The sequence below is a fragment of the Gossypium arboreum genome, chromosome 4, assembly GCF_025698485.1.
Source record: "Gossypium arboreum isolate Shixiya-1 chromosome 4, ASM2569848v2, whole genome shotgun sequence".
NCBI lineage: Eukaryota > Viridiplantae > Streptophyta > Magnoliopsida > Malvales > Malvaceae > Gossypium > Gossypium arboreum.
The window spans coordinates 43,089,105-43,111,333 of NC_069073.1; positions in this window are offsets into that span (position 1 = coordinate 43,089,105).

Sequence of the window (22,229 nt, forward strand, 5' to 3'; positions counted from 1 at the left end):
CCGGGAAAAGAATTCATGGTCTATAGTGATGCGTCGTTAAATGGATTGGGACGCGTGCTTATGTAAGAGGGCAAGGTGATAGCTTATGCTTCGAGGCAACTAAAGCCATACGAGAAAAATTATCCAATACATGACTTGGAGCTAGCTGCTATTGTATTTGCCTTGAAGATTTGGAGACACCATTTGTATGGTGAAACTTGCCGTGTATTCACCGATCATAAAAGTTTGAAGTATTTTATGACTCAAATTGAATTTGAGACAACAAAGATGGTTCGAGTTGATTAAAGATTATAAGCTGATCATTGATTACGACACAGTAAAGGCGAATGTGGTCACCAATGCACTAAGTAGAAAATCTTTGTTCGCTTTGCGAGCTTTGAACACACAGTTGGCATTGTTGGATGATGGTTCAGTCTTGGCAGAGTTAAGAGCTAGACCGACATTTCTTCAGGAAATCTGTGATGCTCAGATTTGTGATAGTGATTTATAAGCCACAAGAACTCAATGTGAGTCAGTCATTGAATCAGATTTTTGGGTTAGCTCCGATGGTTGCTTGATGTTCAGAGATAGGGTCTATGTACCAAGAGACGACGAGCTTATCTGAAAAATTTTACAAGAGGCATATGAAAGTCATCTGTCTATTCATCCGGAAGTACCAAGATGTACAATAACTTAAAGAGAATGTACTAGTGGAATGGCATGAAAAGGGACATCTCTGAATTTGTATCAAGATGTTTGATATGTCAACAGGTCAAGGTTGAACACCAAGTACCTTCGGGTTTATTACAGCCTGTAATGGTCCCCGAATGGAAGTAGGACAAGGTTACCATGGATTTCATGACTAGATTGTCGTTGACCTCGAAAAACAAAGATGCTGTTTGGGTTTTGGTCAATAGATCAATGAAGTCAGTTCACTTTATTCCGGTACGGACATATTATTCTCTTGATAGATTGGCCAACTTGTACATATCCAAGATTGTAAGATTACACGGGGTACCATTTTCCATCATTTCAGATAGGGACCTGAGATTCACTTCGAGGTTTTGTTAGAAACTACAAGAAGCCTTGGGTACCAAGTTGAGTTTTAGTACGACATTTCACCCGCAGACAGATGGTCAATCTGAACAGACGATTCAAATTCTTAAAAACATGTTATGGTGTTGCCTCTTTGAATTTTAGGGTAGCTGGGAAGGATACTTGCCATTGGTGGAATTTACCTACAACAATAGTTTCCAGACGAGTTTGAAAATGGCACCTTATGAGGCCTTGTATGGTAGAAAGTGCCAGACTCCTTTGTATTGGACAGAACTCAAGGAAAGTCAGATTCATGGAGTTGATTTAATCAATGAGGCCGAAGAAAAGTTAAAGTGATACGAGATTGTTTGAAAACGGCATCGGATAAACAAAATTTGTATGCTGATTTGAAAAGGAAAGGGGTTGAGTTTCAAGTTGGAGATAAAGTGTTCCTGAAAGTGTCTCCATGGAGAAAGGTATTGAGATTTGGCCGGAAAGGAAAATTGAGTATGCGATTTATCAGACCGTATGAGATCACTGAAAGAGTTGGACCATTAGCCTATCTTTTAGCATTGCCATCTGAATTGGAAAAGATTCATGATATATTCTATGTATCCATGTTGCAAAGATATAGATTAGACCTCTCTCATGTGATTTCACCGACAGAAGTTGAAATTAGACCGGATATGACCTATGGTGAAGAACTGATTAAGATTTTGGCTCGTGAAGTCAAACAGTTGAGGAACAAGAATATAGCCATGGTGAAAGTTTTATGGCATAGACATGGAGTGGAAAAAGCCACATGGGAACCTGAAGAGGTCATGAGAAGTCAGCATCTGAACCTGTTTACTAGTAAGACTTTTAAGGACGAAAGTCCCTAAGGGGGGAGAAATATAACATCCCAAAATTGGGCTTAGTCAGAATAGTGGTTTCGGGACCATAAATTCGACATTAAAATATTTATTTTATGATTATTATGAGGTCTAGGATATGAAAATAAGCATGTGCTAAAGTTTCATGAGGAAATTCTAAGTATAAGGTGCCCAATTGGAAATTAGGGACCAAATTGAATAAGTTGCAAAACTTGGGTTCTAGAAGCAATTTGTATGAAATTTCTTTGGATTCTTAATTAGAAGGTCTTAAAGAGTAATTTTCCCAATTTCTAAGTTTTTGGATAAAAATGGGCTTGCATGGAAAATTTTGAAAGTTTTGTAAGGAAGGGCATTTTGGTCATTTGGTAATAAACTTAATAAAAAGGGAAAAGTAAGCTAAAATCATGCCCATCTTCTTCTCCATGCTGCCAAAAACATGCTCTCCATAGCTAGGGTTTTCAATATTTTCAAGCTCAAAAGTAAGTACTCCCTAGCTCGTTTTTAATGTTCTTCGTGTTTTTGAGATCCTTGTAACATGCTCTCTCTATTTCTACTCATATTTCAAGCTAGGGTTCATGTTTAGAAATTTTCCTGTGCATGAGATGCTTGTGTTTTGATGATTTATGCAGAAATATGAGAGTTTAAAGGATGGTAAACAACTTTTACTAAGTAGTTTTTCATGGATATGGCTTAAGGGACCAATTTGGAATAGTTGTAAAGATGGGTAGAAAAATGTGAAATGAATAAAAATGTGGGCCGCCATAAGTATGAAAAATATTCGGCTAGGCTTGGGTAGTCAAGAAATTACATGCATTTCTGTAACGCCTAAATTTTGGGCCTAGAAGTATTAGTTTTTGAGCAAAGGGAGCTGTTAGAAAGCGGCACATAAATATTTAGTTGTGAAAGAAAGTGACACAACTTGCATGTTTGCTTTAATGGCTAAAGGTCTTTTGGGTGTGTTGGGAGTATTAGAGAAGCCCGGGTTCAAGTCTTGGCCTTTGCAAAATTTTTTTAAATTAGCTCTTAAATGAATCGAGAATCTAGTGCATAGGCTTTATAAATAATTACGCTTGTTTTAAGTCACAAAAAGCCTTGTGGTCTAGTGGCAAGGTGGTGTGTAAAGGAACCTTGAAGTTTGAGGTTCGAGCGTTGGCATAGCGCAAATAAGGAATTTATTATGCAGCTTTGTTTGGCCAGTGGTTGTGCTGCAGTAAAATTCTTATGGATGAGTGGTGGAATGATAGGTGGAGGATATCAAGGAGGAAATCGTGGAGTAGATTGGGGAGAGATTTGTGGAGAGACATTAGGAGTTTGATGAGTGTGGGGATGTTGGTGTTATTTGGTATCTCTAATTCAGCATTGGGAAAAAAAAACTGACTATTTTTGGTATTTGTGAGTATTTTAGAAGAGGGTTCTTTTCTCCTTTTTACAAGTGGTAGCCAAATTCCTTTGGTCAATTTCAGCATTTGGTTGTTTTGGGTTTGTGCCTCTCGCGACATTGTTCTTCTTTTAGTCATTTCTCATTCTCTACCGAACATTGTTCTTCTTCTTTCTCTACTTTCTTGACATTGCCGAACACATCTTCCTCCTCTTCCCCAATATTCTTTCAATTTTCTTTTATAGCCAACTTTTCTTCTTCTTCCCCCTTCATTTATTTTTCTCCCTTCTTCTTCTGTTCTGCTTCTAAACTGAAAGTTATTCTTCTTTGATCTTTCTCAAGCAGTTTGGGTAATGGTTGGTCGAATATTATTCTTCTCTAGTATTGGTAAATTGTTTCGGTCTGCAAGTGTTCTGATGAATCGGTAAGTGTTCTATTAAGTGATCTGACAAATCCATTTCTTTTGTATTCTTCTAAAAAAACCGAATACTCCTTCTCTTAGTATTCTGTGATTGCCAAATGGTGACTCCTTCCCCTTAATTTGTGTTCGTTGTTTTTAGGTGTTTCCAAGGAGTGAAAGTGCAGAAACTCTCTAGCTACCAAAACTCTGTCACCCACTAATTGATTAAGGTAATTTCGGTACCCTGCCTTATGAGCATAGGTCGGATGACCCTATTAATTGTCAAGTGTGGATTAAACCACATGTTTTAACAATCCCTTTTAACAAGGCTTTTATAAACACAGATCTGTCTAGGGGTGTAAAGTTTGATATTGAATAGGGAGATTAGCAAGGCTTTATCATTTAAGGTTTGTTGTTAGGGGATTCGTAGCACGTTTTGTAAATCAAGTATGTACATAGACCACTTTAACTCTAGATTAGCAAATCCTGAAATGCCGAAAAGCTGAAAAGCCGAAAGAACGGCAACGTTTACTACACGAACGCACGAACGCACGTGTGGAAAATCTGATGTGATAGTAGAGGCTACCATGAGTGAACTCATGGGCTGTGGCCGTAATGGGCCACATTGGGCCGTTCGGGCCCAATGGGGCCGTAGGCCCTAGATTTGTAAAACTCACCAACAGGTGGGAAAACGTTGGACCGACCGCATCACTCACATGGCTTGGATTGAATTCGGGCTTGCTGGGCCAATAGGTAGTGTGGTAGTATAGGCATGCTTAAATTGGCTTTGGGCCCAATCGCACTGTTTGACTGCTAAAGGTTGCACGGGTTGCGCGAGATGACTATGAACCTAATGATGGGTCAGTAAGTGTACTTAGACCCTGATTTATGAAATGACCGTTATGCCTTGAAGGGAAAAATGACTAAAATGCCCCTACATGTTATATGATTGTTATTATATGCCATTTATGATATGTTTGCATTCATGTGATATTATGTTGCATGGGGGACAGGATTATTGATTCGGAGGAAGTATATGATTTGTTAGGGTCGTATGGTCGCTTGAAGACCGTGGATCCACCGACGGCTTAAAGCTATTATGTGATTGGCAGCTGTGCTACGAAATTGGTTAGTGCAGCAACCGGTGCTACATCAAAAGTGTAGGGATGGGTGGGTCAATTAAATCCCCACAGAAGTGTAGGGTTGGACGGGATACAGAGTGCAGGGTTGGTTCGGTATTTATGTATTGCATAATCTAATTCTGATTGTGACATGGGCTCAGGCCCAACTAAGGCTACTATGGACTAAGGCCCAAGTGCCACCGTTATTGTAATGGGTGTAATGACCCAAATTTTAGGTCATCGGAAAAGTGAATTTTTAGGTCTTCGATTTTGAAAAATTAGATTCGTAAGTATTTATTAGAAATATTTAGAAAGTTAGTAGTGTGGTTAATTAGATTTTAACTAAGTAAATTTAGCTTAATTAAGGTTAATCAAGTATAAGGATTTAATTGAATAAAGTGTGAAAGTTTAATTATAAACTATAGAAAAGTCAAGGGACTAAATTAGGAAATAAGCCTTAAAGTGACCAATGTGTGGTAAAATTAATTACATGTGTATAAAGTATAATACATACATGTATAGTATAAGTATATGTTTACTTATATTATAAGTAAATAATAATAATTACCAAAATATAATAATATAATAAAAAATAAAGAAATAAAATAGAAAAAGAAAGAAAGAACAAACAAAGTGGAACGAAATAGGAAAGAAAAAGAAAGGAGAAAAGAAAAAGGGAAAAGTTAGGGTTTTAGAGTTTCAAGCTTGATTGGTAAGTCAATTTGATCCCTTTTCTTGTAATTTTAGTGTCTATGAAATCATAAGAAGAAATACTATTTGAGTTATGTTGAAATTTAGAAAGTTATTGAATTTTTTTATGTTGATTAAGTTGAATAAATGGAAGAATTAAGTGTAATTTGATGGAAATTTAAGTTAGAAGTGGGAGAAGGATTGAATTGTAAAGATAGATATAAGTTTTGTTATAGTAGGGATTAAATTGTTTAAATTGTAGAATATATTGAATATTAGGAATTGAAACTTGTTTAAAGTAGGTATAAAATGAAATTTATAAGGTTATTTGAAGAAAAAGAATGGTTATGGTGGAAGGACCTAATTGGAAATATAGTAAAAGTTACATGGAAATTAAAGAGTGTGTTGTTAAATAACATATATTGATAATTTTAAATGTTAAATTTTATGTAGCCAACGTAGCACCGGAAACGTCATCGAAAAAGAGGAAGGAAAAAGTGAACGAGGATATCGAATAAACTTGAGAATTTCAGTTTGTATTTCTATAAACTATGCTTAATAATTTAATAATTGTAATTGTTATTTTTAAATGGTTAGTATGTATGATAAATGATGTGATAGAAATTGTTACTATTTCTATTCCAAAATGAAATGATTCAAATACCCTATTAACAGTGTCGGACTAAGTCAGATATAGTTGGCATGCCATAGGATTAGAAGTGTTCAGGGATATTCCGACTGTGTGTCGATGAGACACTATATGTGTCGACTACTGTTACTGTTACTGTTACCCTTATGGTGTATTCCGGCTTCGGCCGATGAAAAATTGTATGATATCCCGGTGTGTGGGTTGGACCCGTGTATCCGTCTAGATCCGAGTTATGTTAATAGGGGTATATGAAAGTACTGAGACCGACTGCTATTGATTATGTGACTGTGACTGTTATACAATTATTGAAAGATATTGAATGATATGAAATGTATATAAAGAATTGATTAATTACATTTAAGAGCTATAAGTTAAAGGTAAGTGATGAAGCTACTAAGATTATGAAAGTAAAAAGTTTAAGTTACAATGTATATACATAGCTTATTATTGTTTTAAGTATTAGTTTATAGAAATACCACTGAGTGTAAACTAAGCGTAGTATGTTTCTGTGCGCAGGACTAGGTACGAAAGAAAGTTAAGGACTCAGCATCCAAGCCAATCCCGAACTTAAAGTGGTGAATACTTTTCTTTTGGTAAAATGGCATGTACCTAGGTTGTTAAGGTGTTATTTTGTACATGATAGTGTATAAACATGAAAGTTGTTAAAAGCATGGTATGAAATATGCATATTTTGGAAGTTAAACTTACATGAGTTTGACTACTATGATAATGTTGTATAATTTTGATATGAATTGTGGTACATAATTCTTAAGAGGTATTGAAGTGAATGAATGAATATTTGCTAAGTTTGGATGACATAATGATGATATTTGATTTAAGAACTATTAGTAAATGTTTGGGCATGAATTAGATGTGTTTAGCTTATGAAAATAGCTTAAAAATGGTCAAAAATCATATTTTCACACGACTAAGTCACATGGGCGTGTGCTCAGGGCGTGTGGCTCTCTGTTTATGTCACACGGGCTATTCCCATGACTGTGTGTGCAAGTCAGATCTGCTCACAGCCTGGCCCCACGGGCTGGCCACACAGCCATGTCCTAGGCCACACGAGCGTGTGCCCCTATCTTCAAGGAAAAATTTCCAAGGTTGCCAGTTTAGTCCTGAGTTACTTCTAAATCATGTATTGGGTCCCATAGACCCATATTAGGGACTTTATGGTGAAATTTGAAAGGTTTTGAATTGGAATGTAAAGTTTATGACTCAGTTTTGTATAAATGTTAGTGTCTAAGTCTAATAATGCCTCTTAACCCTATTCCAATGATGGTGTGGGATTAGGGGGTGTTACAATGGGCTTAGGCCCAAATTGATGTCATGCATGCTTTATGATCGATGAGGGTTGTACACACTGAGTTTTCGTAAACTCACCCCCTCTTTTAAATTTTTTAGGTAATCCTCAGTAGGCGGTTCGACGTATGGGAGGACTCAGAGGTGGCCACATTACGAACAACTTAAAATTTTTGTATTTTCTTTTACATTACTTAAATTACTTTCTCTTTGGGTTTTTGATGTAATAAGGCATTTTCTCTAATTTTCTAATTTTTAATTTAGGGGTTTTGAACTATTATGATTTGTTTTTGTTAAAAGTAGAGCACGGTTTTTCGAAAAGATATTTGTTTTCATAACATCACGTTTTTGCAACATTGTTGAAATGCTTCCGCAACAAGCATGTTTTTAAAAGTAAGGCTGGTTTAAAATGGTTAATAAATAATTAAGTTGACTTTAGAATTAAACAAATGGGTTTTTCTCTTTCAAGAGAGATTTATTAATAAGAGAAAGTTTTTCGAAAAAGCATTTAATGTGACACACCAGATTCGGTCATAACGTCTAGGCCGGGTTTGGGGTGTTATATTTAGTGGTATCAAAGTCGAGCTGCAAAACTCGGCTGGGAAATGGGCCTTAGTTTTTGGATTTTAAAGTTATTTACAAACGATTCCGAAGCATTTTGAAGGATTTTTATTATGTGGTTCACTGAGTCTTCGGTGTCGAACCAAGTAAGTTCTCCTGATACTGAAATCTATTTTAAAATGTAATACTATAGATAGTTACTGGGTTTACTTTAAATGATAGACTATACTGAGACTCTTTAGCTAGAGTAAACTGAAAAACTATAGGAAACTAAAACTATAGCGAGCCTGTAATTGCGAAAACAACACTTAACTACTACTGTCATAAAACATCTGCTTAATTACTAAAACTATGAGCTAAATTGCATAAAATTTCTAAACTAGATGATACGCGAAGCGATAATGAGCATTAGAAGGGGTGCAAGAGGCCGCGGCAGAGGCCGTGGAAGTTCTAGGGTTGGATCTTTGGCATCAGGTCACATGCCCAACGTTAAGGCAAGGGAAGCACCGACTTTATTGGTACTCGAGACAGGGTCATATGAGTGAGTAGGTGGGGACGACGCATTGTCCCAAGTAATGTTAAGGATTCTAAAAGGTCGCTAGGCCGAACACTGGTATTGGGAGCCGAGGGTTGATTTTTGAGAGACTCCGATCGAATGGAGCCGAGATCTTCAAGGGTTTTGTGAAAGTAGCACCGAATGTGGCCGAATATTGGTTGGAGGCCACTGAAAGAATAATGGACGACCTGGATTGCACTTCTGAGAAAAAACTGTAAGGAACAGTGTCGCTGCTGCGAGAAAAAGCTTACCAGGGGTGGCTTACCGTGAAAGAGGGCACTCAGTCTGACCGGATAACTGGGAGTTCTTCAAATCAGCGTTTCAAGGGAAATATGTGGGCACAAGCTACATGGATACCCGGAGGAAAGAATTCTTGAACTTGATTCAGGGAGACCGATCTGTGGCGAAGTACGAGGTAGGGTTCTTACGACTCAGTCAGTATGCTAAAAGAATAGTGTCAACAGATTATGAACGTTGTGTTCGATTTGAAGACGGCCTCAGAGATAGTCTTCGGGTACTGATTACTCCTCATAGGGAGCTAGATTTCGCAGCATTGGTGGAGAAAGCAAAAATCGCTGAAGATGTAAAGCGTACTGAGCGCCTAAACTAGGAAAGAAAAAGGGGCAGAAATAAAAGGTATTCTGAGCCCTCCAATTGCGATCAGAGGCCTAAGAGAAGGGCCAGAGTGGATGGGTCGGTCAGAGCGAGGCCTTCTGTTGCTACTACTGGGTTACCACCTCGTGCTATTTGTGGAAAAGGTCATGCAAGAGAGTGCTGGAGGAGAACAAGAGCCTGTCTGAGTTGTGGTTCCATGGAGCATCGCCTTAGAGAGTGTCCCAGAAGACCGGATCAGATGCAAGTCTTTGGTAGAGCTAATGTACAGCCATCGAGGGGTGGTCAGTAACTGCCGAAAGGTCGTGGTCAGCCGAGAGGTCGTGGTCATGCTAGAGGTGGAAATGATTTGGGTCGTAGAGCACCGGGCAGAGGTGGTGATCATACTGAGGTGAGACAGCCAGCTTTGATCTAAGCAGCATGTCGTCGAGAGGATGGAGACACTTCAGAGGCGAATACTGGTACATACTTTACCCATAGTGTGCTATTTACCTAATTTGGAATTAGAGTGCGCAGCGGGAGCGTGGTGTGGTAGTCTGTGTTATGCGGCTGTTCTGATAGTTGGAAATTTCGAGGACAAAATTTCTCTAAGGAGGGTAGAGTTGTAACGCCCCTAATTTTGGGCCTAGAAATATTAGGTTTTGAGCAAAGGGAGCTGTTATAGGATGGCACATAAATATTTAGTTGTGCAAGAAAGTGACACAAGTTGCATGTTTACTTTAATGGATAAAAGTGTTTTGTGTGCTGGGAGTATTATAGAAGCATGGGTTTAAGTCTTAGTCTTTGCAGAATTTTTTTAAAATTAGCTCTTAAATGAATCTGGACTCTAGTACATAGGCTTTATAAATAATTGTGCTTATTTTAAGTCACAAAAAGCCTTGTGGTCTAGTGGCAAGGTGGCGTGTAGAAGAACCTTGAGGTCTGAGGTTCAAGTGTGGGCTTATCGCAAATGAGGTGTTTATTTTGCAGCTTGGTTCAACTAGTGGTTGTGCAGCAGTAAAATTCTGATGGATGAGTGGTGGAGTGATAGGTGGAGGATATGAAGGAGGAAATCATGGAGTGGATTGGGGAGATATTTGTGGAGAGAAGTTAGGAGTTTGATGAGTATAGGGATGTTGGTGCCATTTGGTATCTCTAATTCAGCATTGGGAAAAAAATTTGACTATTTTCGGTATTTGTGAGTATTTTGGAAAAGGGTTCTTTTCTCCTTTTTGCAAGTGGTAGCCAAATTCCTTTGGTCAATTTCAGCATTTGGTTGTTTCAGGTTTGTGCCTCTCGAGACATTTTTCTTCTTTTAGTCATTTCTCATTCTCTACCTAACATTGTTCTTCATCTTTCTCTACTTTCTTGACATTGCCGAACACATCTTTCTCCTCTTCCCCATTATTCTTTCAATTTTCTTTCATAGCCAACTTTCCTTCTTCTTCCTCCTTCATTTATTTTTCTCCCTTATTCTTTTGTTCTGCTTCTAAACCAAAAGCTATTCTTCTTTGATCTTTCTCAAGCAGTTTGGGTAGTGGTTGGCCGAATATTATTCTTCTTTAGTATTGGTAAATTGTTTCGGTCTGCAAGTGTTCTGATGAATCGGTAAGTGTTCTGTTAAGTTATCTGACAAATCCGTTTCTTTTGTCATCTTCTAAAAAAACAAAATACTCATTCTCTTAGTATTCTGTGATTGCCGAATGGAGACTCCTTCCCCTTAATGCGTGTTCGTTGTTTTTAGGTGTTTTTGAGGAGTGAAAGTGCAAAAATTCTCTAGCTACTGAAACCCTGTCACCCACTAATCGATTAAGGTAATTTCTGTACCTTGCCTTATCAGTATAGGTCGGATGACCTTATGAATTGCCAAGTATGGATTGAACCACATGTTTTAACAATCCCTTTTAATAAGGCTTTTGTAAACATAGATCTATCTAGGGGTGTAAAGTTTGATATCAAATAAGGAGATTAGCAAGGCTTTATCATTTAAGGTTCGTTGCTAGGGGATTCGTAGCACATTTTGTAAACCAAATGTGTACATCTTAACTCTAGAGTAGCAAATCCCAAAATGCCGAAAAGCCAAAAAGCCAAAAGAACGGCAATTTTTACTACACGAGTGCGCGAACGTACGTGTGGAAAATTTGATGCGATAGTAGAGGCTACCATGAGAGAACTCATGGGCTGTGGCCGTAATGGCCCGTAGGCCCTAGATGTGTAAAACTCACCAACAGGTGGAAAAACGTTGGACCGGCCGTGTCACTCACATAGCTTGGATCGAATTTGGGCTTGGTAGGCCAATGGGTCGTGTGGGCCTATAGGCTTGCTTAAATTGGCTTTGAGCCCAATCGCACTGTTTGATTGCTAAAGGTTACACGGGTCGCGTGAGATGACTGTGAACCTAATGATGGGTCTATAAGTGTACTTAGACTCCGATTTACGAAATGACCGTTATGCCCCGAAGGGCAAAATGGACTGGGAACTCCATTGTATAAATTGAGACTCGAGATGATACCCAAAAAAGGGAAACCACTGGATATGGATCAATGAAATATCCATTGGGAGATCAATGATTCAATGGACAAATGTATGTAAAAGTGTCTTAAGAAGACATGAATTAGAATGTGTACTTGATATGATGAGCTTATCTATGTATTTTGGTGTATTTAAGACTAACTTAATGATTGAGCGTATGTGTTACGAAAAAGTGTAATTATAATTGATGGATGACATGGCATATAATGACTATGTATTTAAATGCCCGGTAAGTTTACTTTCCGTTATACAAACTTACTAAGCATGTTAATGCTTACCCCCTTTCTTTTTCCTATCTTTTAGAGCTCGAGGACTCGTAAAGATCGAAAGACGAGTGGAACATTGTCTACACTATCAACTTGTCTCGCTTGGTATAAGAAAACTTTCATTTTGTTAAAATGGCCTGTATAGGGTTATAGTTATTTTGTTATATGTGTCATTTGGCTAGCCAATGAAATGGCTTATAATGATATACTTATTCTTTTGTATATGGCCATGAGATGTGGCTCATATTGATGTGGGTTGTAGCCTTACTTATTTTGCATGCTTAAGTTTAAGTGTTTCATGTGATGTGTTGATGTGGTATCATGGATGGATATATGAAATGAGGCCTAATAACTTGAGAGTGGATATGGCATAAAATGGTACATGGTTATAATATGGCTTAAGTGGTAAAATAAGAAATGTGATATGATAATCCTTAATAAAAAGGATAACCTAGCATGTGCTAACCAATGAGATGAAGTTAACGTGCAATAGGCTTTGCTAGGATGGTTTAAAAATATATTTAGGCCATGTTAAATACCATTGAGGCTTATAAGCATGTATAGATGTTTGAAGGTGACCAAAGGCTTAGTAGCTAGTCTCAAAATGGTCCACACGGGCATGTGTCTAGGCCATGTGTGACACACTGTCAGTCCCACGGGTGTGTTGTATGGCTGTGTGTCCCCTGCACCTAAAATTTTTAGGTCAGTATGCATGGTTGTAAACACACGGGCAGAGACATAGCCGTGTGTCTTAGCCGTGTGGAGGACACGGTCTAGTACACGGGCGTGTGCCTTGATCGTGTGCTTCTAAATGAATGATGACGTTATAAACAGAATGTCTAGGTCTTTGCATATGGGCTGTAACACGGGCGTGTCATGGCTGTTTGAGGGACACAGGCCAGGGACGTGGGCATGTGCTCGGCCGTGTGAAAACCCCTATAGGTTTGAAATGAAAAATAAATTCCAATAATTCAACACAGGTAAAGGACACGAGCGTGACCCAAACACACGAGCATGTGCAATGCCTTTACACAAGCGTGTGAGGCTTAAACCTAGAAATTTTTCTAAAATTTTCTTAAGTTCCTAGACTAGCCCTGAACCATTTTAAACGCATGTTTTGGACCTCGTAGGTCCATAACAGGAATGTTATGATTTTTTCAATTGCTTTTAAATTGGAACGAAATTTTATAACCCGTATTTTTGAATTTTCCATGTTTATGTTTGGTAATGCCTTGTACCTTTTCCCAATCCTGAGTACGAGTAAGGGGTGTTACAATGAATGAGTGGTTTACCGAGTACTTAAGAACAAATCCCGCCGTACAGCAACCTCCCCTACCTGCTCCTCAACCGGTTCCTGAGGTACCACAGGGTGTTGAACCTATTATAATTGGAAAGCCTTTGGTAGATAAATCCGTAAGCATAGGGTAGAAGAATTTAGAGCTACCCCAAATAATGATCCAGAACAGGTTGAGTTTTGGCTAGAAAATGCTATCAGGGTTTTTGATGAATTATCCTGTACACCAGCTAAATGTCTGAAATGTACATTATCCCTACTGAAGGATACAACTTATTATTGTTTGAATACCATAATTCAGTTGTACAGAAAGAGAACGTTACATAGGAATCCTTTCAGTCTGAATTTAGAAAGAAATATCTTAGTTAGAGTTTCATGCATTAGAAAAAGAAAGAATTTTTAGAGCTTAAATAAGGAAATATGACTGTGTCTGAGTAATTTGTTAAGTTTAGCAAGTACGTCAGAGAATGGGTTTTAACTGAGGCTGAAATGTGTAAACGCTTTGAAGAGGGTTTAAATGAAGATATTAAGTTATTGATTGGAATTCTTGAAATAAGGGAGTTTGCAGTGTTAGCCGATTGAGCACACAAAGATGATGAATTAAGTAAAGAGAAGAAACAAGTTGAAAGAGTGGCTCAGGCTTTTGGAAAAAAAACTATGAGTAAGTCACAATCATTTTCTTTTAAGGAATTAAAGAGGTATTATGATTGTGTTACCACCTCTACGGGATATTCTGGAAGAGAGCAAAGCTCTTAACCTTCTAACCCAAGGTCTTCATCTCCATCTATGATTAGTGTGGGTAGTGTCGGTAATCCCAAACCGAAATGTAAACATTATAACAAATTTTATCATGGGGAATGTCGGTCTAGGAGTGGAGCTTGTTTTGGATATGGTTCACTTGACCATTTTCTTAGAGATTGTCCCAAAAGAGTTGAAAAAGAAGTAGAATTAGATCCAAAGCCTAGTAATCTTTTTTCGAGAGGCAGACCACCCCGTTACCCTGGTAAGTTAGTGGTAGTCGAGGTACTACCAAGGATACAGTAGTTAGATCTGAGGCACGAGCACCTGCATGAACATTTGCTATTCGTGCTAGAGAAGATGCCTCTGTACCAGACGTCATTACGGGTACATTTTCTCTACTTGATATTGATATTACTGGTTTGATTGATCCTGGTTCCACACATTCATACATATGCACGAACTTAGTGACTGTTAAAAATTTACCTATTGAAATCACTGAATTTGTGGTTAAAGTTTCAAACCCCCGGGGCTAATGTGTTATGGTGGATAAAGTTTGTAAGAACTGTCCATTGATGGTAAAAGGTTATTTCTTTTCAACTAACTTGATGTTATTGCCATTTGATGAATTTGATGTGATTTTGGGAATGGATTGGTTAACCCAATATGATGCAGTGGTGAATTGTAAGCAAAAATATATTGTATTGAAATGTGAGAGTGGTGAATTACTTCATGTTGAATCTGATAAACTGGATGGATTACCTAATGTGATTTTAGCAATATCAGCACAGAAATATGTCAAAAAGGGTTATGATGCTTATCTTACGTATGTGTTGGATACTAAAGTATCTAAGTCAAAGATTCAGTCAGTGCCAGTTGTATGTAAATTTCTTGATGTATTCCCAGAAGAATTACCTGGTTTTCTATCGGGTAGGGAAGTGAAATTCTCTATAAAACTTGTTTCGGGTACAACACCTATATCCATAGCACCTTACAAGATGGCTCCTATTGAATTGAAAGAGCTGGAAGTACAATTGCAAGATTTTATTGACAAAGGTTTTGCTCGACCTAGTTTCTCCCCTTAGGGTGCACCGGTTCTATTTGTAAAGAAGAAAGATGGATCGTTGAGGATGTACATTGATTACAGACAGCTCAACAAAGTTACAATAAAGAACAAGTATCCATTGCCTCGTATTGATGACCTGTTTGACCAGTTAAAATGTGCCACTGTATTTTCAAAGATTGATCTCTGTTCTGGTTACTATCAACTACAGGTAAAAGATTCAGATGTGCCAATGACAACTTTTAGAACCCAGCATGGACATTATGAGTTTTTTCTGATTCCATTCGGTTTGACAAATGCACCTGCAATGTTTATGGATTTGATGAACAAAATTTTCAGCCCGTATTTGGATAGGTTTGTGGTGGTATTTATATATGATATGTAACACCCCGAACTCATGGCCGTTACCGGAAATCGAACACGAGGTGTTATCGGCTTACTACATTTATTTCCCCCTATTTTTTTTGTTCTAGGCAAGCTGGCTACTGTATTGTGGTCGCTTTAAAAATCATATTTTGAGTTCTGAAACTCAAAATCTAATTCCGTAAATTTTTCCCGAAACTAGACTCATATATCTATATGGGGGAATTTTTGTAGAATTTTTTTGTTGGGCCAATTAGTACAGTTTATTTGTTAAAGTCTCCCCTGTTTCAAGGTTCGACTACACTGACCTCTGTACCTTACGATTTAAATATCTCCCTGTGCAGAGCTTCAATGCCTATGCTGTTTGTCTCTAATGAAACTAGACTTGATAATGAATTTTTACATATAAGGAACGACCTCTAATTATCTCGATAAAATTTACGGTGAATTTTCTAAATCAAAACAGGGGATCCAGAAATTGCTCTGGCCCTGTTTCACAAGAATTTAATTAACTCCTAACATACAGCTCATATGGTCGTTTCGTTTCTTCCATATGAAAATAGACTCATCAAGATTCGATTTCATAATTTATTCATTATTTAATTCCATTTCTATTATTTTTAGTGATTTTTCAATCTCACATCACTGCTGCTGTCAGCATCTGTTACTAAAACAAACTATGCCTATTTCATGATTTTTCCTTGATCTAACTAATAATTCATCATACATGTCACAATTTATGACCATGACTAGCCATGCCAAAGGCTAATCATCACCGAGCATCTCCCCACTACACTATTACCAAATCATGAATTTAACACCGAAAATAATCAGCCATGACATATGGCATAATAATCGAGTAGGCCTCTTCCAATACTCAACCAAAACCGAATTACCAAGACTTGTGTCCAAACATCATAGAACCAATTCCAACCGAACATTTATGCCATTTTCGCATGGCTAAAAGTTTACATACCAAATTTCAACAAAACATAATAGCCTATACATGCCGAAATGTTCTCCTAGACCAACTAAGAAGAAAATACCAAAAGTTGCTAGCCGGTGTGATGACTTGATGACGGTCCGAATACGCAAAAAGTCGAGTCCAAGAAACCTAAAATAGGTGACAAGCAAACACCGAATGAGTATATAACTCAAGAAGTCATAAGCATTACACTATCATCCATTAATAAAATTTTCACAAGAGGAAACAACGAAATGAGGCTAAGTACTCCATCCATCTTGAACTATGCCATAGTTTCTTAGACCTTACGATTCAATCTCATTCCAAGTCCTACATTGACATTTCATACGCTATTCAATAGAATAATTGAGGCATTTCCATACATCATTTTATTTTCGTTACAATCATACAACTAAACGAACTTTCACCTATTCCACGGTGAACCTTATGTACGTGACTTCAATTATAATCATCACATAGGTTCAAAACTTACCACACTCAACTCCAAATATAAACATAGCACCTATTAGCCATGAACTCAAGGTACTTACCCTTTCCGCTATCTGAAATCGACTCGGTAAGGTCGCACCCTTAATATAAATAATTGATAGAAAATATATATATATAGTGGGTTCGCACACATGGTGCTTAATAATCAACCACGCACACTTAGTGCCATGTACTTTAAACTCGCACACTTAGTGCCATGCATTTCAAGCCCGCACACTTAGTGCCAATCTCACAACCGTGAACACTTATTGCCCGCACACCTAGTGCCGAAAACCAGCCACTCTATACGCTTCACTTCCTTTTTACATTCGACAATTTCATCTCTACATACATATACATTTGTATACATTTCATCTCATTAAACACAATTGCATAGGTATTACGATCATTTAAATCAATACCAACTATATGCTTAATGACTTACCCTATGTTGGGTAAAATAATTCCAAGTCGGCTACTCGATGACCTTCGATTTCCCCTTGTTGGACGCCTCTCCTTTAGGATCTTAAGCTTAAACAAATAAATTAACTCATTCAACCGCTTTGCTACATATATTGGTGTTCACATTTTAATGATTTTATGACATACGGAACGGCATGGTAAAATTTTTATCTTGCTACCTTATGTTCTTAGCTATTCGGCTAATAACCTTATGCAATTACCATGCTTTCAATAATCCAATCACACATGCATATGTATACTTGGACACTCGGCAATCACCTTTGCTAGTTTTTTCCCATTTTTTGTCGGTTATATATACATAGTCCTAAGGTAATATCACGAATGGGCTTACATATATATTTGTATATATAGCCGAATATGCAAAGCTTAAACTCAACATCACGTAAGCTCCTAAGTGATGGCCGAATATGTATATCTATATATATATATATATATATATATCAACTATACTATTACTTTTAATTCATCTAATCACAAAATTTCATCTCATGAACACTTGACCCATTTCTCACAAAAATGAAACAACAACTAAAATGAACATCCCATTTTTACCCCATATGGCCGATTGCTTCATTTGTTACCCAACTAACAATTCAACAATTTCAACCTCATTACAACCTCTACCTATCCAATATAACATGAACACAATCCTCCACCCCTAAATTAGATTCGCAATCACTTAACCCATTTTAACCTCAACTTTCAAGTTAAAAGCAATTAACCACTCACCATATCCTACATTACTATCCATTTTAATGACATTAACACATCTACTAAGAGTTTCAAGCTTCTTGGCGAATTTCAACCTCAAAATCCTAAGTCTAATCTATAGGATGAGTAGAATTTGAACTAACCATCTCAAACATGCATAGATTTTCAAGAATCATTCAATACATACCTCATTCTAGCCATCTTCCAAGCCAAAATCAAATAACCAAATCTCCTTCCTTCTCCTCACTCACTAAGCAATAGCCAAAGAAAAAAAAGATGAACACTCCTCTTCCTCCTTATTTTATTCATCTTTTCCTTTTAATTCCTTTCTTTAATTTATTTTAATTTACTTACCAATATTAAATAATAAACAACATAAACTTGGAGGAATGGAACCATGCTTGGCCGGCCACTTAACATGAATTGGGCACTTTGACATGCAAACCCAAACTTTCCTATTTTACTACTATTTGGTCCTTACTTATTTACCTATCATAATTTTCTAAGTCTCTCAACTAGATCCTTTCAAGCAAAATTCACATTCCTAAGATAAAATTAAAACATCAAATTTTTATACAAGTATTATCACACATATAAGATGTGCAATTAAAATTTTAACTAAATTTTATGACTTGGTTTTGTGGTCCCGAAACCACATTCCGACTAGGGTCAAATTAGGGCTGTCACATGATATTTTGGTTTACTCTCGAGATGAAAATGAACATACTGAGCATTTGAGAATAGTAATTGTATGCCAAATTCAGTAAATGTGAATTTTGGCTATGGAAAGTTAGTTTTCTTGGGCATATTGTATCTGCTGAAGGTGTCAGGGTAGACTTGAATAAAATTTCAGCCATTGTTAACTGGAAGCCACCAAAGAATGTGTCTGAAGTTCGAAGTTTTCTAGGACTAGCTGGTTATTATCCGAGGTTTGTAAAATATTTTTCAATGATAGCTTCTCGATGATTCGTTTACTATAAAAAGATATAAAGTTCGAGTGGATTGATAAATGCCAGCAGAGTTTTGACAGATTAAAAGCTTTATTGACAGAAGCACCAGTATTAGTTCAGCCAGAATCGGGTAAGGAATTTATAGTTTACAATGATGTGTCATTGCATGGTTTAGGCTGTGTTTTGATGCAATATGGTAAAGTAGTAGCCTATGCTTCATGACAGCTGAAGCCACACGAAAAGAACTACTTGACGCATGATCTTGAATTCGTAGCCATAGTGTTTGCATTGAAAATCTAGCGGTATTACTTATTTGGTGAAAAATGTCACATATTCACTGATCATAAAAGTCTGAAATATTTGATGTCACAGAAAGATTTGAATTTGAGATAGTGTAGATGGCTTGAGTTATTGAAAGGTTATGATCTTGTTATTGACTACCATCCGGGAAAAGCCAATGTAGTGGCAGATGCTTTGAGCAGAAAATCCCTGTATACTTTGCGAGCAATGAACACCCGATTTTCATTGTCTAATGATGGTTCAATCATAGCTGAGTTAAAAGCTAACCAATGTTTTTGCAACAGATCTCTGAAGCTTAGAAAAATGATAGTAAGTTGCAAGCAAAACGAGTACAAAGTGAATTGACTCCTAATTCAGAATTTCAGATCGAGACTGATTGTTGTTTGTTATTCAGAGGTAGAGTAGGTGTACCGAAAAGTTCAGAGCTAGTACAGAAGATTTTGAATGAAGCTCATAATGGTAACATGTCTATGCATCCTAGTAGTAATAAAATGTATAATGATTTGAAAAAGAAGTACTGGTGGTGTAACACCCCGAACCCGAGACCGTTGCCGGTGTCGGACACGAGGGGTTAACAAGCCAAAACCACTTATAGCACCGACCAACTTGACATTCCCAGGCAAGCTGGAAAACTGCGTCACTGTTGCCTTAAAAAGCATATCTCGAGTTACAGAACTCGGAAACTGATTCCGTAAATTTTCCCTGAATTTAGACTCATATATCCATCCCTGGATTTTTTTCTAGAATTTTTGGTCGGGCCAATTGGTACAGTTTATTAGTTAAAGTCAACCATGTTACAGGGGTCGACTACACTGACCTTCGCGCGTTACAACTTGAATATCTCTCTGTACAGGGTTTCAATACTGATGCCGTTTGTTTATAATGAAACTAGACTGAAAAAGGAATCTGGAAATATAAGGCATGACTTCTAATTCATTCTGGATAATTTATGGTAAATTTTCAAAGTCGAGACAGGGGACCCAGAAACCGTTCTGGCCCTGTCTCACGAGAACTTTAATATCTCTCAGTATACTATTCATATGATCGTTTCGTTACTTTCATATGAAAATAGACTCGTCAAGGTTCGATCACATAATTTATTCACTATTTAACACCATTCCTACAAATTTTGGTGATTTTTCACATCCACGTCACTGCAGCTGGCAGCCTCTGTTTTTAAGGTAGGCTTTACCTATATTGTAGTTCCCATGGACCAACTATAGTCTAGTCAATACTTAGGTCCACATATGATCATATTTAGCCATTCCAATGGCTGATCATGTGACCAACACTCTCATTCCAAACCATAATCACATCATGAAACCAAATATAATTACAAACCACATATGGTCAAATTCCATACTCCACTTTTACGAACCATTTTCGCATGGCCGCACACATATACATCACAAAGTACTTAAAAACAACCGAGGGTGGTCCTATACATGCCATATCCAAACCTCAACTAAAGGAGTACCAAAAAGGGCTTTGATAGTGTGGTTGACTTCAACTTCTATGATCCCAAATCCGATCGCTAACGAGCAAAATCTATAAACAGAGAAACAAAGAAACGGAGTAAGCAATTTATGCTTAGTAAGTTTGAGCCATAATATACACACAACCAAAGCATAGCATTCAAGTAGCTAAACAATAATTCATATGCACAATTTCTCAAAGACATGCTTACTTCACAATCCCAACTCTTATATTCATACACAAATAACGGCCTAGTTAATGCCGATAGCTCATTTATCATTAGAGCGAATATTCATACAAGACTTACTCATAGTGTGCGGCACACACAAAACATACCTTGTTGTTGGGAATTTCACAAGTGCATTAACTGAAAATTTTCCAGCAAGTTCAAAGTTCTCGAATCACATACCTTCGGAGTTTATCCGGATATAGCTACTGTTCAAACGCCTTGGGACATAGCCCGGTTATGGTAACCCGCACAAAGGCCTTCGGGACTTAACCCGGATATCACAATTTGCACAATTGCCTTTGGGCTTAGCCCGGATATCATAACTCGCCCAATTGCCTTCGGGCTTAGCCCGGATATCATAACTCGCACAATTGCCTTGGGCTTAGCCCGATATCACTCGAACATTCATACACATCTTTGTTTCAATTTCATAACACAACTTTTATGCACAATTCACTTAGCAAAATATCATTTCGGCTCAATGGCCACATACAAAGGCACAATTTCGATTGCTTATTACTTCATTCAATCGAATCAAAATCTAAGTTTCGATACTCGAAAACTTACCTCGGACGTCGTCGAACGATTTCGACGGCTATTCGACGACTTTTTCCTTCCCCTTATCGGATTTAGCTCCCCTTTGCTCTTGAGCTTAATTTAACAAATAAATTGGTTTTATCATTTGAGCATCGAAAGAGGAATTCAAGATACCTAGCCAATATATATGCTCATTAGGCATCAAAGTCGCATATGTACGAAATCACGAATCGAACTCAACACATTAGTTAATATTCCTCTTAGCCGAATTTTCTAAGCCAAGAATAGGCATCAATATGCTTGCCTCTAACCGAATGCATGCACACCAATTTCCCTCATGTGGCCGAATATGCATGTCCATGTTGAGGCCAATTATGCACTTAATACCACACAAAACAGCATGCATTTTACTAACTAACGATTACATATTGTAGCTCAATACACATCTCTCATGTACTTCATAACCGAAACATCATCACAAGCAAATATATACCTTGAAATAGTATATATGTCATGCCAATACATCATGTGCAAACATGTATACACATATAGGTGCAAGGTCAATCTCAAGGGTTCATACCCATCCAAACACAAATTTTCACCAATCAAGTAACAAGCATAAATCATGCTCATGAATGCACCATGGCGAATACATCACAACCATACTCTTTCAACTTCGGTCATGGTTAAACAAAGA